At 40.6% G+C, this 20,653-nt stretch overlaps 3 long non-coding RNA genes across 3 annotated transcripts; 2 read left to right on the top strand and 1 right to left on the bottom strand.

Moving 5' to 3' along the window:
* Window positions 1–992: 992 nt before the first annotated feature.
* Window positions 993–2,520, bottom strand: LOC120435783. The gene is made up of 3 exons (XR_005609908.1): window positions 2,426–2,520; window positions 1,468–1,560; window positions 993–1,103 (listed from the first exon to the last, which is right to left on the bottom strand). It is a non-coding gene; the product is annotated as an uncharacterized LOC120435783 (long non-coding RNA).
* An 8,503-nt stretch (window positions 2,521–11,023) lies between these two features.
* Window positions 11,024–13,100, top strand: LOC120435785. The gene is made up of 3 exons (XR_005609914.1): window positions 11,024–11,128; window positions 12,150–12,185; window positions 13,089–13,100. It is a non-coding gene; the product is annotated as an uncharacterized LOC120435785 (long non-coding RNA).
* A 529-nt stretch (window positions 13,101–13,629) lies between these two features.
* Window positions 13,630–14,960, top strand: LOC120435778. Its single transcript, XR_005609903.1, has 3 exons — window positions 13,630–13,674; window positions 13,750–13,914; window positions 14,019–14,960. It is a non-coding gene; the product is annotated as an uncharacterized LOC120435778 (long non-coding RNA).
* The last annotated feature ends 5,693 nt before the right edge of the window (window positions 14,961–20,653 follow it).

The raw sequence follows: 20,653 nt of genomic DNA, 5'->3' as shown, positions 1-20,653 counted from the left end.
GAATCCAAATTGAGTCACTTGATATGACCTGATACTTTTATGTTGATATAAACAATATTACTAGACTTGACTGAAACTTTAAATTTTGCATTGATCCAAATTGATTTTTTTACATAGAACCATATTTTAATTATTGAACCAAGCTAATATATTGAAATTTAACCAACCTAATGTATTCACATTGAACCAAATTAACATGAACTAATATGTTTGTGTTGAAGCCAGGTAATTGATTTACATATATTCAAACTATATTTTTTACATTTCATTTTATTTCAGTTCAAAAATGCTCTGCATTTCCTATAAAAAAAACAAGACAGTTGTCCAACCAATTATTTTAAAATTATTTATTGTTCCAAACCATTTTAACTATAATCAATAGAGAGGATTAGTAATATACAGATTTAGTGCTACGGCAGAAATGATTAGAGAAATGCTTGTTTTATAAAACCTGCAATCTTTTGAAAACCAGTATAAAACCTGCAATCTTTTGAAAACCAGTATAAAACCTGCAATCTTTTTAGAACTGGTATAAAACCTGCAACCTGTCTAAAACTGGCATAAAACCATTATAAAAACTCTTTTTAAACCAATTTGCAAGTACTCAAAAATGTTTATATGTGCACTGTGCCTGTACAATGTAAAAAAAAAAAATCTACACATGTATCAATGAAATCAACTTAAATCTCCCTTTCAAATGGGTGTTCTTATAATTTTTGAATGTGGAATACCACTGCAGGCCAACCAAGCAAAATAACCAAGCACACATGCATGCAAACACACTACTGTGCAGTGTTAAGTTCACAATTAAGTTTGCGAATCTTAGAGGTCATCTTGTTAAAGTCAAGCTCCATCATAATCTTTTGAAGAGCCTCAAAGGTGAACCTGAATCCTCGTGGATATTCCATATTAAGAGCATAACAGAGTCCAAAGACCATTGCCACTCCAGCTGCCACAGAAGCCAAATCATTCAGGACTTCCACACCATCAGTGATTATCCCGATGTCTCGAGGCTGATGTAGGAGGCTTGAGTTGTCCCTGAAGACGAAGAGTGCCATGGTGGTACTCTGCAGCTCTTCCTCAGCTTCATCTTTCTGGGATATCTTGAGGTAAAATATGGAACAAAATGTACAAGTGAAGAACTGAAGTCTGGCACACCTGATAAATCTTTGACCATAATAAACTACTATTTTGATAGTTGTTTGGTCACAGACTATTAGAACAATTATTTGACTAATCAGATTGTGAATTGCATAATCATTAAATTAAACCAATGGTGGAACATTTTCATAAATGTTCCACAAAGCCCAAGAAAAAAAAGAAAACAATACAGAACCCCAAGATATGAACTTGATGAGTTGATTAATCGTTGCTGTTCTACATTAATCACTGCATTTAATAGCAGAGTTGTCAAATTTACATCAAGAGACTGCATCTCATGTAGAGACAGAACAGATATGGACATACCATGTATTCTTTTATCTAGTCCTCAACACGTTCTCCAAGGTAGATAATGAGAGATTTAAGTATACACTCCCTCCTAATGTCAGCATCAGCATCCTGCAGGAACAGTTAAAATTGTTACTATGCAATATGGAGAGTATGCTGCGTGAGAGGAATTTTTTTTCACCTCACTATCCTCATGAGGTGACTAATGCCCCTTTTCCACCGACAAATCGGCACGGTGCGCTTGAGAGCAGTTCAGTTTAGCGCGGATGAACTCGCTTGTTGCGGTGGAAACATAAAACGGACGTAACTGGGAACAGGGGCGAACCCATCTGGCTATGAAAAGTCGCGCGCAAAAGTCTTTGTCCGCAACGTCACAGCCCGAAGAACAACAACAATCGCGATATATGTGTGTTTTTGTACTTTGCTCTGTCTGTGGTTCATTTTGATTGGTTTGATTTTTGGTTCTTGTGGAGGAAGTCGCCATGGTCCAAAGTCAATGGAGTATGGTTGCTGGGAGTTTTTTTTAAAGCCTTTTGTGGGAGCGCTTCTATATCACATGACGTGGGCACCACACACACCCGGGCCAATGAGGTGTAAAGGCGGTGGAAAAGCGTCCGCAGGGGGCTAAAGTGAACTGAGCCACACCGTGTTCTGTCGGTGGAAAAGCGGCATATGCTTTCTTGTCCCTAAATAAAAGTTTATACGTATATATGTATGTATGTGTATCTGGCGAGTGAGAGTGAAAATGTGTCTCCAAAATAAATTTTGTTGTAGTTGTGCTCTGTACTTGTATAATGACAATAAATCTCTTCATTCATTCAAGGACAAAGCCCACACTTCCTTTCAACATTTTAAAAGGTCACAGCCATAATCACTGACGTTACCAAAATAAAACTGTAACAGGATACAAATTCTCATTAGATACAGGGGTTAAAATGCTAACTGTCATGTTAATAGTTAATTATATACACCCTACCTGATCAAGAAACTCTAGGATTATGGCAGTTTTTGCTTTGGTTGTCCCTCCTTTCTTTCTGATTATTTTAAGTAGCTGTGGGGAGTGCTTGTCCAGCTGTGCCATGAATCTGGTTAGCAGGGGAACTGCAGTAACCCGCAGAAACTCTGCATTAATCTGTACATGAGTAGACAGTGTACAATACATTTTTTTAAAGACCAACTTTCAACAAGAAAAAGTCAAAACATATATTTCCCATTTCCAAACTATGATAAAAGGCATTAGTACAAAAAAGTTAAAGTTATACCTCTTCCATGTGAAATAGACCTGGCCATCTTTCCAAGAGGTTCTTGATGTCAGGCTTCTTATCCACAACCTCTTTCCTCCTGAATTCGAAGGTCAGTGTATGATTTTCCTAAGCGCACCACTTCGAAGTGTTCCTGTGGCCAATGTAAACCATGTGTAAGAGTTAGACCAAAAAGGGTAGAATTTAACAAGTTTACACAGAAATGTCAAAAACTGCCCAAAACTGAAAGATTGCATTGTAAAAACCCATTATAACAGTTTCTAAGCAAAACAAGTTGTTAGGCTTCAGTTACTCTTTAAGTAGTTACACTCCAAAATAACAGGACACAACCAAAATGAAATGTTCCCTTTGCCCTCCATAGAAAATGTTGCTGCATTTATAACTGGACAGAGGAAATTAGTGGACAAGGATCTCCCACTAACTCACACAACGGATGTAACTAATGCAATAGCAATATTACTTACTACTACAAAAGTGATATTCAGAGTGCTTTTCAATTACGAAGACTAGAAAAGGGGAAATGGGGCACATCTCCCTACACAACCAGCACTGAGCACACACCTGGGTGAAGCCGAGAGAGCAATTATTGCACACAATAGTGCCAACACATCAGCAAGGTGAATGAGAGGATAATGAGGGAGGGTCTAGACTATTATGAAATGTTTAAAAAGGATGTGCAGTGTAAATGCAAAAATGATACCTGTTCAGATTAAATGAAAATGTATGCTTCAGCCATGGAATGGATGGAGCGATCTGTGGTTCTGAAAGCATACAGGGAAAAAAAGAATAATGTTACTTCTCTATAAAACACATAACATAGAAAAACCAAGAAATACGTAACATGACATGCACATCCTTGTAAAAAGCTAGTACTATAATTTGATTTAGGTTTACCAAACAGTCTACAGACCAGCCATTAGCGACTAAGTTTGGCATAGGGTCAATTTTTTGCTTTTAAAATTAAAATTTCTTCAGAAAATGCACATTTTTCCGAGCCGCGCCTGAAAGTCAATTGAAGGAATTAGTCTTATGTCATTGATCTTATATGCTGCCGTGTTATTTCTGTCTCTAAATCATGCACATTAATAATTATCTTTTGCGCTCGGTGTACACACACATAACACACAGATATTTATATGAAGAGAGACAGAGACAAACGTGCGCGCACAAACACAAGCTTGTGTCTAGAAACCGCGAGCTCACCAGAAAAATTCAAAGGAAGCGGAGCACGGAGTTATACTATGAATGTTATGAACTATGAACTTATGCTAGCTAGCTGTATCCACCACCAATGCATCGTGGTAACGCTAGCTAGTTAGTATACTGGTAAAAAACGGCTTTTTGCCTAACTTGCATTCCCGATTGTGATGGTCGGTTGCTGGTAACCAGTTCTAACGTCGCTACCGGATAGCTAGCTAGCTTGTAGCTAGCAGCTACAATCATGCAAAATTGGGGTGGCTGTCGACCCAGCTTAAATGGGGTTATTTTCTGCAATTTTGGCAATACAAATTATAAAAGCTTTTGTAACACACTTGGCTTTATTTACGTTTATTTTCAGATGAAATTAATCATAGATGTGACATGATGTTTCCAGCAGCCATGCAGAATAAAAATGGGTCCCGGTCTATTTCTGGTGGGCGTGTTCAAGTGCAAATCACTTTGACTCAAATTAAAGATATTATCTGTTCAACATGAAAAGAAATATATGTTTTGAGAGAAATCAAAAACTTTGCGTTGTGTCCTTTGTATAGATATTTAGTTTCATCCAAATCAAAAGTGGTATTTTAAAATGCAAAAAGAAAGGGTTTCACAATCAAATCAATGATTTTATTCTGTTTTGAATGGCACTTATTAGATTGAATGAATGACTGCATGTTAGACTTTTTTCAGTGTATGACATTTAAACATATTCAAGGTATCAGTTCATCCAGAGAGTAACATCATTAAGTCCACCTTAAAAGTTGTTGGGGGGGGGGGGGTTGTTTTTTGTTTTTTTACGGTGTTGTGCCAAAAAATGCTTGCAGGATTTTAAACTGTTATAAATGACTTGTTGGGAAAACATGTCAAACATCTCTCATGAATGATATGAGGTCATTTTGAGCCAGAAAGGATATCCCTGTTAAAAAGCAGAAACCACAATGAGTCTTTGGCTATTTATTTCTCTAGATAAAGTGTCATCAATAGTAAAAGTGTCTTTTTCGAGAGAGCTCGGACTAACGGTGTGTTCACACCGAACGCGATAGGCGCGAGCGAAAACGCCCCAAACGCCCCTAATTTGACGCGTGCACATTCGCACCTCGAACGCGTGTCCAAGAAAAATCCATCGCGCGTCAAAATTGCATATTTTGACGCGCGTGAACCGGAAATGTGGGAGGGATGTGGGAGGAAGTTGTGCCAGACAGTATCTTTGCTAGACGGCAGCTGTCGAGCTAGCGTTTCTATTTACTGTGGAGAGCAGAGCAGCGGCGTTAAGGGACGTCCCCGCCGCCGCACCTGGGTCCATCAAGTCCTCCAGACGGGTGAGCAGTTTGGTGAGTTTCACCACTTGCTCCAGGAGCTGCGCCTGGATGACAGCCGATTTCAGCGATATCGCCGTCTTTTCCTCGCCCAGTTTGAGGACCTGCTGTCCCGCGTTGGTCCAAGCATCGCCCGCCTAGACACCAACTACAGGCGCTCAATCCCACCTGCAGAGCGCCTGTCCATCTGCCTGCGGTTAGTAAAAGTGTTTAATACGGTAGTCCTTTATTGATACCTGTGCTAATATGCTAAACTATCGTTTATACACTGCTAACATGGATGTGCTATGCTATCAATGAATGCCGTCGGTGTTTACTGATAGCAAACTGTGGTATGGAGACGACTGTTTATAATATTTCTAGTGATGCTTGAAAGGTCTCATCAAGTCCCGATTTAATTCAATTTATGCTGTTATCAGTGTTTGCATTGATAGCATGGCTGTGGTGTCTATCAGTGTATGCTCTCTGTGTTTGCTGATATCAAACTGGTACAAGGGCCACTGTGGGTTAATCTTTGTAGTGATACTCACTCCTTATTTACACCTGGTTTAATTCTGGTATAGATGAATATTTGTATGTAATCCTCACAGCTGTCAGACTCTATAACAGGGGTCACCAGCCTTTCTTTAAACTGAGAGGTAGATAAAATTGTGAACAGTTTGGTTCATCTTTAGTTATATGGTTCTATCTTGATAAGCTATGTCTTATCACAGATTAATTTTCAAAAATATTAATGATTTAAGCAAGGAAAGGGCTACATGTCAACATACAACTCTTTATTTCTATTAATGTCTTACTTCATTCCTGCCTGATTTACATGTTTAGGAATTATGAGTGATTGGCTCACTGTAGTGGTAAAAGTTGCTACCAATCAAATTATGATATGGTAAAGTTAAAACAAAACACAACTGACTGTTTTATATTATATCTAATATATATTATGTAATTATCCTTATAATTAGAAAATGTTTTATGTAAGATTTATGTTTTGTAATTTAAATCTGACATCACAAAAGTATTTTGAATTTGAATAATGTATTTTGTAACTGCAGTACACATAATACTAATTTTGAACACTTTTGTCCAGGTTCCTTGCCACCGGGACTCCTTCAGGACCATCGCGTTCAGTTTCAGAGTCGGTGTGTCCACGGTGTGCCAGATCACCCCCAGGTAGCGACGGCCATCTGGGACTGTCTAGTGGGCGACTTCATGGCTGTGCCTTCACCTGGAGACTGGCGGTCCATCACAGAGGGATTCCAGGAGCGCTGGAACTTCCCTCTCTGCTGTGGAGCTCTGGATGGGGGAAGCACGTCCAGACAAAGGCCCCCATATATCACATAGGAGACACACACATTGATATACACTAAATATTTATTTCATTTCTTTTTTGTGGTGCCCAAATTTATGCTCCTGCTTGATTTTGTTTAAACAATTATTGCACACTTTTTGTAAATCCAGTAAACTTCTTTTCACTTCTCAAATATCACTGTGTGTGTCTCCTGTATGATATATTTAACTGACATTTTTTATTGTAACAACTAACCATTTATACAGGAAAATAATGGCTATTAACAAGGTTGCCCAAACCTTTGCATCCCACTGTATTAGTATATTCTGTCATTAGTGTAATATGAAATAAATTCTACATGTGTCAAGTCGTGTGCCAACATTTGCTGTGTAGTAGAACTGAGACATTAGTCATTATAAAAGTTTATTTGAAATAATATTAAAATTCTCACAGAGAAAAACATTAAACATAAATATATAAAATATAAGTATTTACAGAGAGACAGGAATAAAAAAAAAAAAGACCCAGCTGCTCTCCAGAGCAGGAACAAGGCTGAGGAGGAAATGCTCCATTGCAGACTGGCGTGGCCTCTTCAGGGACACCAGGATGGCCAGCTCCACCGCCGATGGACCGTCCTGGGACCCGTCCCTCATCTGCCTCGGAGCTGTCCTCCTCTCTGGGCGTGTAAAACACAGCACAAAACACAAAGAAATGAGAAGGCTGCTACTAGATTTTAATTTCAACATTGAAAAAACAAAACAGGATATAATCAGATTAGTTGTAGATATTTAGTAAAGGTGATCACAAGGCAATCCCACACAGAGTAAAAAGCTATCAGTGCTTGCTGTACATACCTGTGGGTGCAGCAGCAGGAGCTCAGGGACTGGGGAGCCAGGAGAAGCAACAGGGGATGCTCTGCAGCAGAATCAGTTGGTTCTATCAAGACAATATTAACTGTTAACAGGTTGAATACAATAATCATAGAGAAAGTATATACAGTGGTCCCTGTTTTATTGCAGCAGGGGTTCTCAGAATAACTAGCCCCTCGCCACGCACTTTATACACTTTTTTCCTTACACACATGAACATTAGTCACAGTTCTCACAAGTTGATTCTCAAAGTGCAAACCTTTGTAGATTGCAAAACGTAAAAGTATTTTTATGCCGCGTTTTGTCTTCATCTGCCTGCCACTTTCGTGCGCCTTTTCCTTTTCCTCCCGGTGCAGGTGTCTATTTCGAATGAGGGTCATAGTTATGAGTGTTTTTGTGCTGTTTTTTCTATTGGACGTGATGGTTATCAAAACCAAACATGATCAATTTGGCAAGCGCAGGAGACACGACACGGAGGAGATTTGTCAATCAGGCTGCAGAATGCAATGCTGTACGGTGCAATGAAAAATCAGCGAAAAAGCGAGGCAGTGACGGATGAGCGGGACCACTGTGTGCTGTTTATTAATAAACAATATATTCCTATATGACAACATGCATAAAACCAGAACGGTATTTGTACATCAGTGGGAAAATAGCGGGACAGTAGGCGGGCTTGCTAGCTTTAGCGCGGCTTCATCGGGTCAGTCTGAAAATTAAAAAGAAGAACAAATGAACTTACCAGGTTGCCCGATCTCCTCACTTCTGTGCCTCCAAGCTCGGTCCTTTTTATTCCTGTCCCGGTAGAAGTAGCAGCTAGCATCGTATAGTTCTGGACGATTAGCCACTGCGTTGATGAGTTTTTCCTCCATACTGAATGAAGAATGAAGGGCTTTGGTTTGATCTGCCCCTTTGACCTGGTTACAGCCACGTCACCAGGCTCCTGATTGGTTGACGCGGCGCGACTTGACGCTGGAGTTCAAATTTTTCCAACTCGAGCGGTAGAGGCGAAAGACGCGTATGCACAAAATGCAACACAAAAACTCACACGCGCGTGGTTTTCCGCGAGTCAAACGCGCCAGACGCGCTACACTGACGCGCGTTTCAGGCGTTTTGGCGTTTTCGCGACGCAAATCTGCTTCAGAATTTTCGCCGGACGCGCAATCGCGTGTCATCAGCCTCTTTCCATTGACTTTACATGTAAACCTGACGCTCTGGCCGCCTCTATCGCGTTCGGTGTGAACGCACCGTAAGAGGGCAGTAAAATCTAACAACTACAACATCACAGACCTATAAATATACTTTAAGTGTCCACAAAGATAACACAGTCATAAAGATACTTGTTAAACAGGTACGTTATTTATTTTATATATAACCCCCATTTCGATAGAGGTAAACAAGTCATTTCTGCCTGAAGCTTTTATTGTGAAATATTTGCAGGAACACTTTACAAAAATATAAAACCATTTCAAGAAAAACAGCTTATAATGATATCTATGACTGTGACATTAGCCCTTGGACAACCTGATGACTGATGACTGCCACAGCAGACAAAATGTAAGGGTCAGATAAACAGGTAATGTTATCTCACAGAGATAACACAGTAAAGATGGAGGTAGAGCAGGCAGATGGCAAGCGAGAACAGCAGAAGATACGGATGGAGACAGCCTGATGATTTTAAGTCGGTCTAATATTTGATCTTATGTTCAGTTATACTGACTAACACAGGATCAATGCCAGAGCACTGACTGGACAGGAAAGGGTCTTTAAAGGAGGCACTTTACTTATTTTGGGATTAATTAAAAAAATACATCCATCTATCTATCTATCTCTCTCTCTCTCTCTCTCTCTCTACATATATATATATATAAACATATATAACATAAAAAAGGAGAGTGTGCACTTACAGTGTTATTTATGCTTGCACTCATACAAGCAGTCCAATAAAGAAAAGTTACACAGCTGATTGTCTTTGTTGTAAAACTGACTTCACAACTAAAGCACATTTAAAAACAATATTACTGTAAAATTAGAACAGTAAAAGTTTATCATCTCGTCCACATCTGATCACCAAACCTGCAGCCTTTCATCCACCCTCCACTGTGCTCCGCCTCAGTGTTCAACTTCACCTCCTCAGCTCTCCTGCTCAGGCCTGAACCTGGATTTCATTCTTTATTTGCTCGGATTGGTTCTCCACACTCTGGACTCTCTGCTCAGGTCCACTTCCCAGCTGCTCTGCACAGCCAAGTGTCACGGTCCAATGTTCTGACACCTCCATGAGCCTCATTTCAATTCTGCACCTGTCCTTTCTTCTTAACTTTATTCCATATTTTACGGCCTCAGATCACATACCAATGAAACATCTCAGTAAAAGTTTGTCTTTATTTCTGTCAAGAATGGTGCAGAAAACAGCTAAAGTGTCCAGATGTGCCGTTGCAGTGCAGGAATGGTTCTGCATGGGAAAGAAGTTAATATTTACTCTATGAAATCATGATGACATCCACTGCTTGATGAAAAAATCTGACATTACATGGAACGTATTTTTCAGATTTAGAGATTCTCTACAAATGTTTAGATAATTTTAACAAATGTATGTTCCTATTCTTCATGAATGAAGTTTTTTTTTTTTTTTAAACACTCTGGGGCTTTCTCTTTAATAAATGAACAAACCCTTCAATCCTTAAAGGTGGCTGCCCCCTGTTGCCCAAACATGTGCTACACCAACACAAAGAAGCAAGAAGAAAAAGCAACATCTGTGTGTAAAAACTATTTCAACCTGGGAATGATCCACTAAAGAGACAGACTGCTCTGTCAGTCCAGAGTATTTTGTAAAACTGGCACAGAGAATACATCTTTGTGTTTGCATTGTATGTATAGAAAACCCACTCAGACATGGAGACTGAAAGTGGAGAGCATGACATGTCCACAGAGAGACCCCAGCTGAGGACACTCATATCAGGATCCTTCTACCTGTGATGCTGTGAAAACCTGGAGCAGAGAGTAAGATGAATGGATCTAAACTGCCTGATCCAAATCCTGGAGGTTCCTCAAATCTGTCATGACCCGTCTGTTAAGGTCCACAAACATTTTAAAGATGGATGCAACATGTGTGATGACACCCTCTGGTTTTGGTCTCCACATTTTAGCATCAATGATGTCACCACATTGTTGTAGTTTTTTTTTTTTGTAAGCAGAAGTGACCATATTTGGACAGGGGTGGGTGCTAATTTATGAGCTCATGGTGCCAAGCTTAGTTGCTTAGCATGCAGATTGAACAACTTTTAGAGGCAGCTCCTAGTGGACATCAGAGTAACTGCAAGTTTTGACACTTAGGTGCAGGCTTCAGTTTACAGCTCTGCAAGTTGATGCTTTCTGAGGTAATGACAAAAAGGTAGGAAACACTTTTTGCAGCCTGCAGGAAAATGAATCTTGTGTCCGTCAATATGAAACAGGATTGATAAAGAAATCAAATATTTTCAGTAATGCAGTCATTAAGTTCAGTTTATCTGTGAAAAAAGAGCTGAAACACATCCCTCTGATTTACTTGAAGTGCAAGTGAAGGCACCACAAAGGTTCTGCTTTTGTAGAGTTTTGGGAAAACAAGAATGTTGACACCAAGTCAAATAGAAGGAGGAAGAAGGTGAAGAGGAAGAGTAATGTTTTTATTTGAAGTAACTGTGAATTGATATCATAGTCTGATATCATTGAGCAGCAGGATGGAGGAAACATCTCTGCTGTGTCTGCTCTGTAAGTTCACTCTGTTTTTCATGCCTCTGCTGTCTTTGACTGGGACAGAGATCCTGTGGGCTGTTTTAAGATTACTGTGGGTGCCTAAAAATAGACAGTGGGTCCCAAGAACCTTCAAAAAGTTTGAATGTATTTCTTTGAACTGTGTCTCAGGGTTTGCTTCTGTTTTTAATTCAAAGCTGAGATTTTTGTTGAATTTGTTTTTATTTATTCTGTTCTTATTCTGATGAAATAGCACAATTCAGTGCATATAAACATATTTCATCATACAGTATTCATCATTTTCAGTCACATGACCGACTCACCACCGTTGTGCAAAACATTACTTCATTGTGACAGTCAGCAATACTGCAGTCTTTTTCTTTTTCACCTGTCCTGAGCCAAAACTACTTGGATCACCTATCCATGGAGGAAAAACAAAGATATGAAAAGAAACTATGAATTTCTGGGGCTGTGATAAAAAGACATAAGCTTTCATAGTACGGACAGCTAAGTGTAGTTTCAATCTGGATGGCTAAATAATACCACTGTATAAGAAGACAAGAACAAGAAATTGTTTATCGTTAAAGCAAATGTAAGCTCTACCTATCGCATGCAAACCTTACTTTTTATTGACTTGAACGTTTACAGTGTACGGCCAGAAAAGTTCTGGTTTTCTTGCCCTACTCTGTCATAACTAACAGTATGTGTTGCTATCGAGAAGCAGGTATTGGTGTGATTTGGTCTGTAAGGCAGGGTTAGGAGAGGTGAGCTCACATGTTGATGCCGTACTCTACATTCTTCTGACAGCTGTAAATAAACGCTGATTAGTGAATCTGAAAGCACAGCAAACATCTGGCACTTTGGCTAAGTAAGTTATTATTGGGCGTGTCCTAATAGCTCTGAGATCACAAGAAAATTATGAATATCAGTGAGTCTGTGGGTGTGGGCAGGATTGACCACAAATATTGCAGGAGTGGGATTAGAAATACTCCCACATGGGGCTCTACTCTGAACTAACCTGAGTTTAATTTCTCTTTAGTTCTGATCTCACTGCTGAGCTGCACCACAAACCAAGGTCAGTAACCTTCTTCTGTCACACTGTAAACATGACTCACTCTTCCAGGAGACATTTAGTAAGAACATGGTGCAGCTCACTGCAGACAGACTCGTCTTCAGTCACATCAGCGATATCTCACAGATGTAATATTATCTACAGATACTTTCAGTACCATTGATATTCATTTGTACTCTTTTTCTCCAACTGATCTTTCTGAGTTAACTTCAATAATTAATTCCTCCAAACCATCAACGTGTCTTTTAGACCCCATTCCTACAAAACTGCTCAAAGAAGTCCTGCCATTAATTAATGCTTCAATCTTAAATATGATCAACCTATCTCTAATAATCGGCTATGTACCACAGGCCTTCAAGCTGGCTGTAGTTAAACCTTTACTCAAAAAGCCATCTCTAGACCCAGCTGTCTTAGCTAATTATAGGCCAATCTCCAACCTTCCTTTCATTCAAAAATCCTTGAAAGAGTAGTTGTCAAACAGCTAACAGATCATCTGCAGAGGAATGGCTTATTTGAAGAGTTTCAGTCAGGTTTCAGAGCTCATCACAGCACAGAAACAGCTTTAGTGAAGGTTACAAATGATGTTTTTCTCTGTATGTATTATTGTAGAAAGAGAGAGCATATTTTTCAGTATAAAGCTCCTTGAGGCGACTGTTGTTGTGATTTGGCGCTGTACTGAATGCAACTGAAGTGAATCTTACTCCTCACAGTTCAAAGGTTTTCATGTCCTACTTCCTTTAAACGTACTAATATTTCCTGTTTTTGATGATGAGCCTAGTTTAAGAAATAATGTCTGCTTTATTAAACATCCAATACTGAGAAATGGCAGCTGATGTGAGGAGTTTAGTGTTTCTAAAAGCTGTCTGATTACTGAAATAATTCTGTTTCCTCTCCATTTCCTCACAGCTCGTCTGACTGTGAGTCCCAGCAGCTCTCAGTTCTTTGAAGGAGACTTTGTGCTTCTGATCTGTGAGGAGGACGACAGCTCTGCTGGATGGACTCTGAGGAGAAACACAAGCAAACAGGGGACTCCATGTGAACCTGGGTGGGCAAGATCAGCTAATTCTTCCTGTTCTATCAGGAGCCTCTTGGCAGTTGACAGTGGAGTTTACTGGTGTGAGTCCAGAGAGGGTCCCATCAGTAACATGGTTAACCTGACAGTCACTGGTAAGCTGAGTGTGTGGAGTTAGTGTTGATGAAGCTGTGTGTAAATGGATGAAATGCTGTAGTTTGTCTCTGTGTTGAGGTGGATCAGTGATCCTGCAGAGTCCTGTCCTCCCTGTGATGGAGGGAGATGACGTCACTCTGCTCTGTAAAACAAAGACCACTCCCTCCAACCTCCCAGCTGCTTTCTATAAAGATGGCTCCCTCATCAGGAAGCAGCCTACAGGTCACATGACCATCCAGCATGTTTCCAGGTCTGATGAAGGCCTCTACAAGTGTGATATCAGCGGTCATGGAGAGTCTCCATCCAGCTGGATCACTGTCACAGGTGAGGAGCTTCACTCTGATTAAACCTCTTATTTCATCCACATATTCACCAGAACAGGTGGGATTCTCTCTGCAGGTAAACCTACAACCACAGTGATGCCCTTCACCTCAGGCCCAACCCCATCCCCTGATCTTCCCTCCCTCCAAATTGCGTTCAGAGTGGTCCTCCACCTGGTTGTCTTCTGTCCTTACTTCATATGCACTCTCCTCGTGGTGTCTTTATTTCGCCACAGAGCCAAAGGTAACACTCTAAATCATTCTCCAATCAATCAACATTCCGATGATTAACTCCTCTATTTAAACTCTTCCGGAGTTTAGAGCTGATACTTCTTTTTTTTTAAACAGGAAATTACCTTTGTGCATCAAATCTGGCCACTCAACCTGAGCGAGAATGATGATGTCATCACTGATGTCACTACAGAGCATCACTTCTGAATCAGAGCTCTGTTGTGTCTCTAATGCCTCAGTTATGCTTATGTGGGAAATCTATGCTGTAAACATCCACATAACCTGATGTGCACCTCTTGAGAAATTTAACACGTCAGGTTGACACAGCCCACAATGACTTGAATAGTGTGGAAGATTGTGTTGTGGGGATAGCGTGACTTTCCAGTGACTAAAGTTACATGTCCATAGAAAGTGTGAGCACAACATACAGACACCTGGTGATCAGTGGTAAACTATAAGTACATTGGCTTCATTATTCATCTCTAAAGCTCACTGCTTGGTAAGGCGGTGACACAAGGGATGGAAAAAAAACTTCAAACACAAATGATAAAATCAACACTTTCCATAATATGTTCAGTATTTTTATTTGTCTAAAAAGCTGCAAACACTCCCTTCAGGATTGGTCAGTGAAGGCATCAAACAGGTGTTGATGTTGCCTTCACGTTCTGCTGTCAGTTGACATCATGACCTTCTCCATCACCTGCTGGTTCCACTCCCTCAGCCTTCAGAACAGGAACAGACTGCAGCACACTGCATCAGTGTACTCTAAAATCATTGGCCTGCCTGTCAGAACTCTGGCACAGGTTTTCAGCCAACAGGTCCTTAGACAGGCAGCCAAAATCATCAACGACCCCTCTCACATTCTTCACCCCGCATTTCAATGGCTCCCCTCTGGGTCACGCCTCCCCTACATTTCCTGCAGGACTGAGAGGAGGAGAGCCACCTTTGTCCCCAAAGCCACCCTGCTTTTTAATTCCAGCCAATAAGAACATTTCCCACCCCCATAAACATAAACTACTCTACACTCTTCTTATACTACTGACACTTTATTCACTTTTAGTCACTTTAATTTCAAAACTCTGTATATTCTGTGTATTTATTATCTCACTCTTATTGCCTGTTTATGCTCTGTCCTTATCTTCAATGTCATGCTGCTCTGTTGTATGTTAATTGCCCCTTGGGGATAAATAAAGTCTTTCTGATTCTGATTCTGACTTTTCTTTCTGTCCATCTTTACTTCATGTTCTGGTTCAGTTTTAACATTTAGAACTTTATTTTTTGAGAAGCAAAAAAAAAAAAAAAAAAGCACTCCAGACAGTCTTCTCTTCAATTATGTCCTCATCTGTATCGAAAACACAATCTACACCTCTACATGTGTGAAAATACTTATACTTCCTGTCATGGTTAAACATTAAAATAAACCTTTTTCTTTCTTCCACTGGACGTATAATATTCACATCAATTTCAATGGTAATTAAGAAAAATGAAAGCTGTATATTATTGCTTATTAATACATAGAGGTAATCTTTTTTCCTCACAGTTAAAGTTGATTTTTTTCTAGTGACTCTCATGTGTTTTATAATGCAGATATTTATATTTAAGAAAAGCTGGGATTTAAGCCACACACAATATTCTAAGGAGCTTGGATAGAAAAGCGTCTGGCTTTCCTTAAGTTGCTTGAAGACATTTCACCTCTCATCCGAGAAGCTTCTTCAGTTCTAGAGTCAAATGGTGGAGAGTCCCAGATTTAAGTCCAAGGGGAGTGTCCTTCAAGAGGGACATGGACCCCCTGTTGATCCTCTACCTAATCACACAAGCCAAGGTGTGAAAACGGGTGTAGGTCACAATCAGCCAAGGTTTTGGGTGAGCTCATTGTGAAACCTAGCCCCACCCTATCGTGTGATTTCCTGAGGTCAAACCCTAGACAACACAAAATGTGATGTCCACATATGTGGATGCCAGGTCCTGGGAGGTTGACACCAACACTCTCTACAACCATTTATATTTCAGATATAAAAATGGTAAATGGCCTGTATTTGTACAGCGCTTTACTTAGTCCCTAAGGACCCCAAAGCGCTTTACACTACATTCAGTCATCCACCCACTCACACACTGGTGATGGCAAGCTACATTGTAGCCACAGCTGCCCTGGGGTGCACTGACAGAGGCGAGGCTGCCGGACACTGGCGCCACCGGCTCCTCTGACCACCACCAGTAGGCAACGGGTGAAGTGTCTTGCCCAAGGACTCAACGATCAAGACTGTCCGAGCCGGGGCTCGAACCGGCAACCTTCCGATTACAAGACAACCTGCCAACTCTTGAGCCACGATCGCTATAAAAAGAACTTTGTCACACTGTTTCCTCTAAACACGATGGGCTGACTGTGTTTTGACTGCAGCTACATGAACACAGCTCAGTGTGTGTTTTAGTGTTTCTCTGAGACATTTAAAGCAGGATTTCAGTGAGATCAGAGCTGTAACAACATGCAGGGTAAACACTTACAAGATTTACAACAAGTCTGTTAGTGTGGGAGCTGAAAGACATGATGATCTCATCACTGCTTATCTGCCACTCTTTCCAAATTTAACCAGAGTGAGATGTGAGGGATGTTTTTTTCTCTTTCTGACTGGAAGTGAGGCAAGCAGGAAGTGAGCTGGTGGTGGGGGTTTTTTTTCCTGATGTCCGCTACAGTGTAACAAAATTTTAAACAGGATTAATAAAATTAATATTTTAAGAACATAGCCAATCCTTTTATTTTATTAGTGAAAAAAAGAGCTGCAACACACATCCTTCCAATTTATTTGGTCTGTCAGTGAAGGCACCACAGAGGTTCTGCTTTTTGGTTTGGAAGAGTTTTGGAGGAAATATGAATGATGAAACAGTTACAGAGGAAGAAAAGGAGGGTTTTACTTGAAGTGACTCTGAAATAATTTCAGTGTTGGTCTGATATCACTGAGCAGCAGGATGGAGGAAACGTCTCTGCTGTGTCTGCTCTGTAAGTTCACTCTGTGTTTTTCATGCCTCTGCTGTCTTGTTGAATGTGAAACTCTGAACTCACCTGAGTTTAATTTGTCTTTAGTTCTGATCTCACTGCTGAGCTGCACCACAAACCAAGGTCAGTAACCTTTCCATCCATCCATCAAGCCATCAATTCACTACTGCCTCTACTCTGATCTCCTCCTAAATTACGTGATTCTATTGGCTAAAATGATTAAAAAGAGGTGTCAATCATGAAAATCGGCCAATAGAAGACGAGCCCCTTAGAATTTAAAGGGAAAAGGGACATAAACTGACTATAGCACAAGGAAACCCATGCACGTTTGATGTGAGTGTGTCGGTAATTCTTCAAACATATTCAAAAAAAAGCATTTTTGGCATCTAAATACAGTTAAATAATTTCTATAAGAAATAGTATCTTTTTTTAAAAAAAAAATATGGTGTTAGAAGTCTGAAATGCAAGACAGGTGTTGATGGAAGCAGAGCAAATGTCAGCAGAATGGGCATCTGGTATGGGGAGTTCAGTAGCTGTAAAAGGTGTCTGATTACTGAAATATGTGCATGGCTTATATGGCATCTATATATGTGTGCCTCTTCCTCACAGCCCGTCTGACTGTGAGTCCCAGCAGCTCTCAGTTCTTTAAAGGAGACTTTGTGTCTCTGAGCTGTGAGGAGGACGACAGCTCTGCTGGATGGACTCTGAGGAGAAACACAAGCAAACAACAGAGGACTCAGTGTGGAGATGGGTGGGGAAAACCAGCTGGTTATTTGTGTAATATCAGTGTGCTGTTCATCCAGGACGCTGGAGTTTACTGGTGTGAGTCCAGAGAGGGTCCCATCAGTAACATGGTTAACCTGACAGTCACTGGTAAGCTGAGTGTGTGGAGTTAGTGTTGATGAAGCTGTGTGTAAATGGATGAAATGCTGTAGTTTGTCTCTGTGTTGAGGTGGATCAGTGATCCTGCAGAGTCCTGTCCTCCCTGTGATGGAGGGAGATGACGTCACTCTGCTCTGTAAAACAAAGGCCACTCCCTCCAACCTCCCAGCTGCTTTCTATAAAGATGGCTCCCTCATCAGGAAGCAGCCTACAGGTCACATGACCATCCAGCATGTTTCCAGGTCTGATGAAGGCCTCTACAAGTGTGACATCAGCGGTCATGGAGAGTCTCCATCCAGCTGGATCACTGTCACAGGTGAGGAGCTTCACTCTGGTTTCACCTCTTATTTCATCCATATAGTCAATTGAACAGGTGGGATTCTCTCTGCAGGTAAACTCACAACTACAGCCCCCCTTCCATTTGCATTCAGAGCTGTCCTCTACCTGCTAGTTTTCTGCCCATGCTTTATCTCCACTCTGCTTGCGGTGTCTATATATCGACGCAGAGCCAAAGGTAACACTCTGAATCATTCACTGATCAGTAATTCTGCTGATGATTGACTCCTCTCTCTGTCTGAACTCTCCATAAGTTACAGCTGTTTTTTCTATTTTTACAGGAGATGACAATTGTGTTTCAATCCCACCCACTCAGCCTGAGCAGGGATTGGATTATGAGAATAATGATGTCATCGCTGATGTAACTACAGAGCATCATTTCTGAATCAGAGCTCTGTTGTGTCTCCGTGGGTCTCGTTAGCTTCAGCTTTGTTGAGGTGATGATTTGAATAATGTTCATATCTGGATATTTTTATGTAGATAAAAACCAAACATTCCTGCTGAGAGGCGGATGCCCACCATATTCTGTATGCGTATCACTGGAGCTCTCTAAATAATGTATTGTACAAAGCATTCAGCTTGTCACACTTTACAGGGTTTTACATGCCACATCCTGTTTATTTTGAAATTTTCTTTCTTACCTTTTTTTTCTTTTTTCATTTTCTAATTTCTGTAAATTTCTTATCATGTGTGTAAGACTCGACTTCTGAATCATTTTTCCATTTTCTTATCACTTCCTGAATTAGCACAAATAGACTCAGTCAGTAAAGCTTGAAATGACCTTTTTTCTCATGTAAACTCTGCTTCCATCTACTAATAATACTGGTGTATTATAGCAGAGCCGCAGATTTTCTGTCTCCCACACTTTTAAATGCTGAACCTTTGTTAGTTCTGAAGAACTGATCTTCTTCATCCTGCTGGTTATATTAACTTATATTCTAATAAAATAAACACATTTTTAATGATTTTTAATAATACTGATAGCATTTCACCACCATAATGTTGTATTTTTGGAGCCAGAAGTGGCCTTTTGGACAAAAGGGTGGAGCACTCAGTATTGAATGGTAGCCAGTTCATTTATCATGCTGAATCCATGAATGGAGCATGGACCCATGGCACACTGTTTCCCCTGAAAATTATGGGGAGGCAGCGGCTGACTCTGCCTGTTTTTCTTTTTACCGGCAGGTACATTAACACAGTTCAATGTGTTTGACACAGTTTCTATGAATTTCAGTGAGACTGGAGCTGTAACAAGGCTGACCAATCAACAGATTTACAAAAAGTCTCTGTGAAAGCAGAAGGAAGTCATTTCATCACACCTCATCTCTGCTTCACACCTTTGCAAGTTTTAACAAGAGTATGATGGGCAGTTCAATGTCGCACAACAACACTTTTTTTTCTTCCATGTGTGCGTGGTTGATATAGAGCAGGGGTCCCCAATCCCAGTCCGCGAGGGCCGGTGTCCCTGCTGGTTTTAGATCTCACCCTGGTTCAACACACCTGAATCACATGATTAGTTCGTTACCAGGCCTCTGGGGAACTTCAAGACATATTGAGAAGGTAATTTATCCATTTAAATCAGCTGTGATGGATCAAGGACACACCTAAAACCTGCAGGGACACTGGCCCTCGTGGACTGGGATGGGGGACCCCTGATATAGAGGAAAGCTGCTTATTAGAAGAAAAAACCTCCAGCTCACTTCCTGTAGCTGAGAGCAGGTGAGCTATTAGCTACAAACAAAACGTGTTACTATCAATTGACAACACAAATAATAAAGCTGATATTTTCAATAATACTTTATTTTTATTTTATTTGTCAAAAAAAGAGCTGCAAACACTCCCCTCAGAGGTGGCTGGGAAGCAATGTTCCCTCTAAGCTGCGCGCGTGCGCAATTGCGCACTGTTGGCACAGTCTCTGCGCAGAAAAAATCTGCGTTGCGCACAGATTCTAACCTGAATTGAAATTAAAGTAAATATGTGCCACTGGTGACACCGGTGTTTTAGCTAGCAAAGCGGCTGATGTGGAGTGAAGTCACGTTAATGACAACGTGTACAACCATTGGAGATGTGAGCAGGACAGACGGAACAATTGACGGAAAAAGTGTGGACTTTATACCAGTTTTTAAATTGTGTTGATCGGCCACGTAAAACCAGAGTTGTGATAAAAAAAAATATGCAATGTTTGGCTTTCTTCCTGAATACTATCGTTGTTCATATTTACTGCGCGAAGAAACGGTGAAAACTGCGTTTTATAGGGAAAACGCTCGAAAGCACTCTCCGCCTGTGAGCAAAGACGAAACCAAAACACCTCCCACCCTTTCCCATTGGTCGAAAAATGTACCATGTCCACCAATCAAAACATGGCATTTAGTCGTTAAGAAACGGGAGGAAGCTTTAGGAGTGACGGTGGTGTTTTGAGATGTGAGACATTTGCAACGTTTAGCACAAATCTTGTGTAGTTAGTGTGTAGTTAGTGTGTAGTGTAGTCAACAGTTTTGTTGTGTGTGTCAGAACAATGAGGCGACTGCTGAATGTTACAGGT

Source organism: Oreochromis aureus, linkage group 3 (assembly GCF_013358895.1).
Source record: "Oreochromis aureus strain Israel breed Guangdong linkage group 3, ZZ_aureus, whole genome shotgun sequence".
Classification (NCBI taxonomy): domain Eukaryota; kingdom Metazoa; phylum Chordata; class Actinopteri; order Cichliformes; family Cichlidae; genus Oreochromis; species Oreochromis aureus.
The sequence above is the reverse complement of the archived record's forward strand: the minus strand, read 5'-3'. Positions and strand labels throughout refer to the sequence as shown.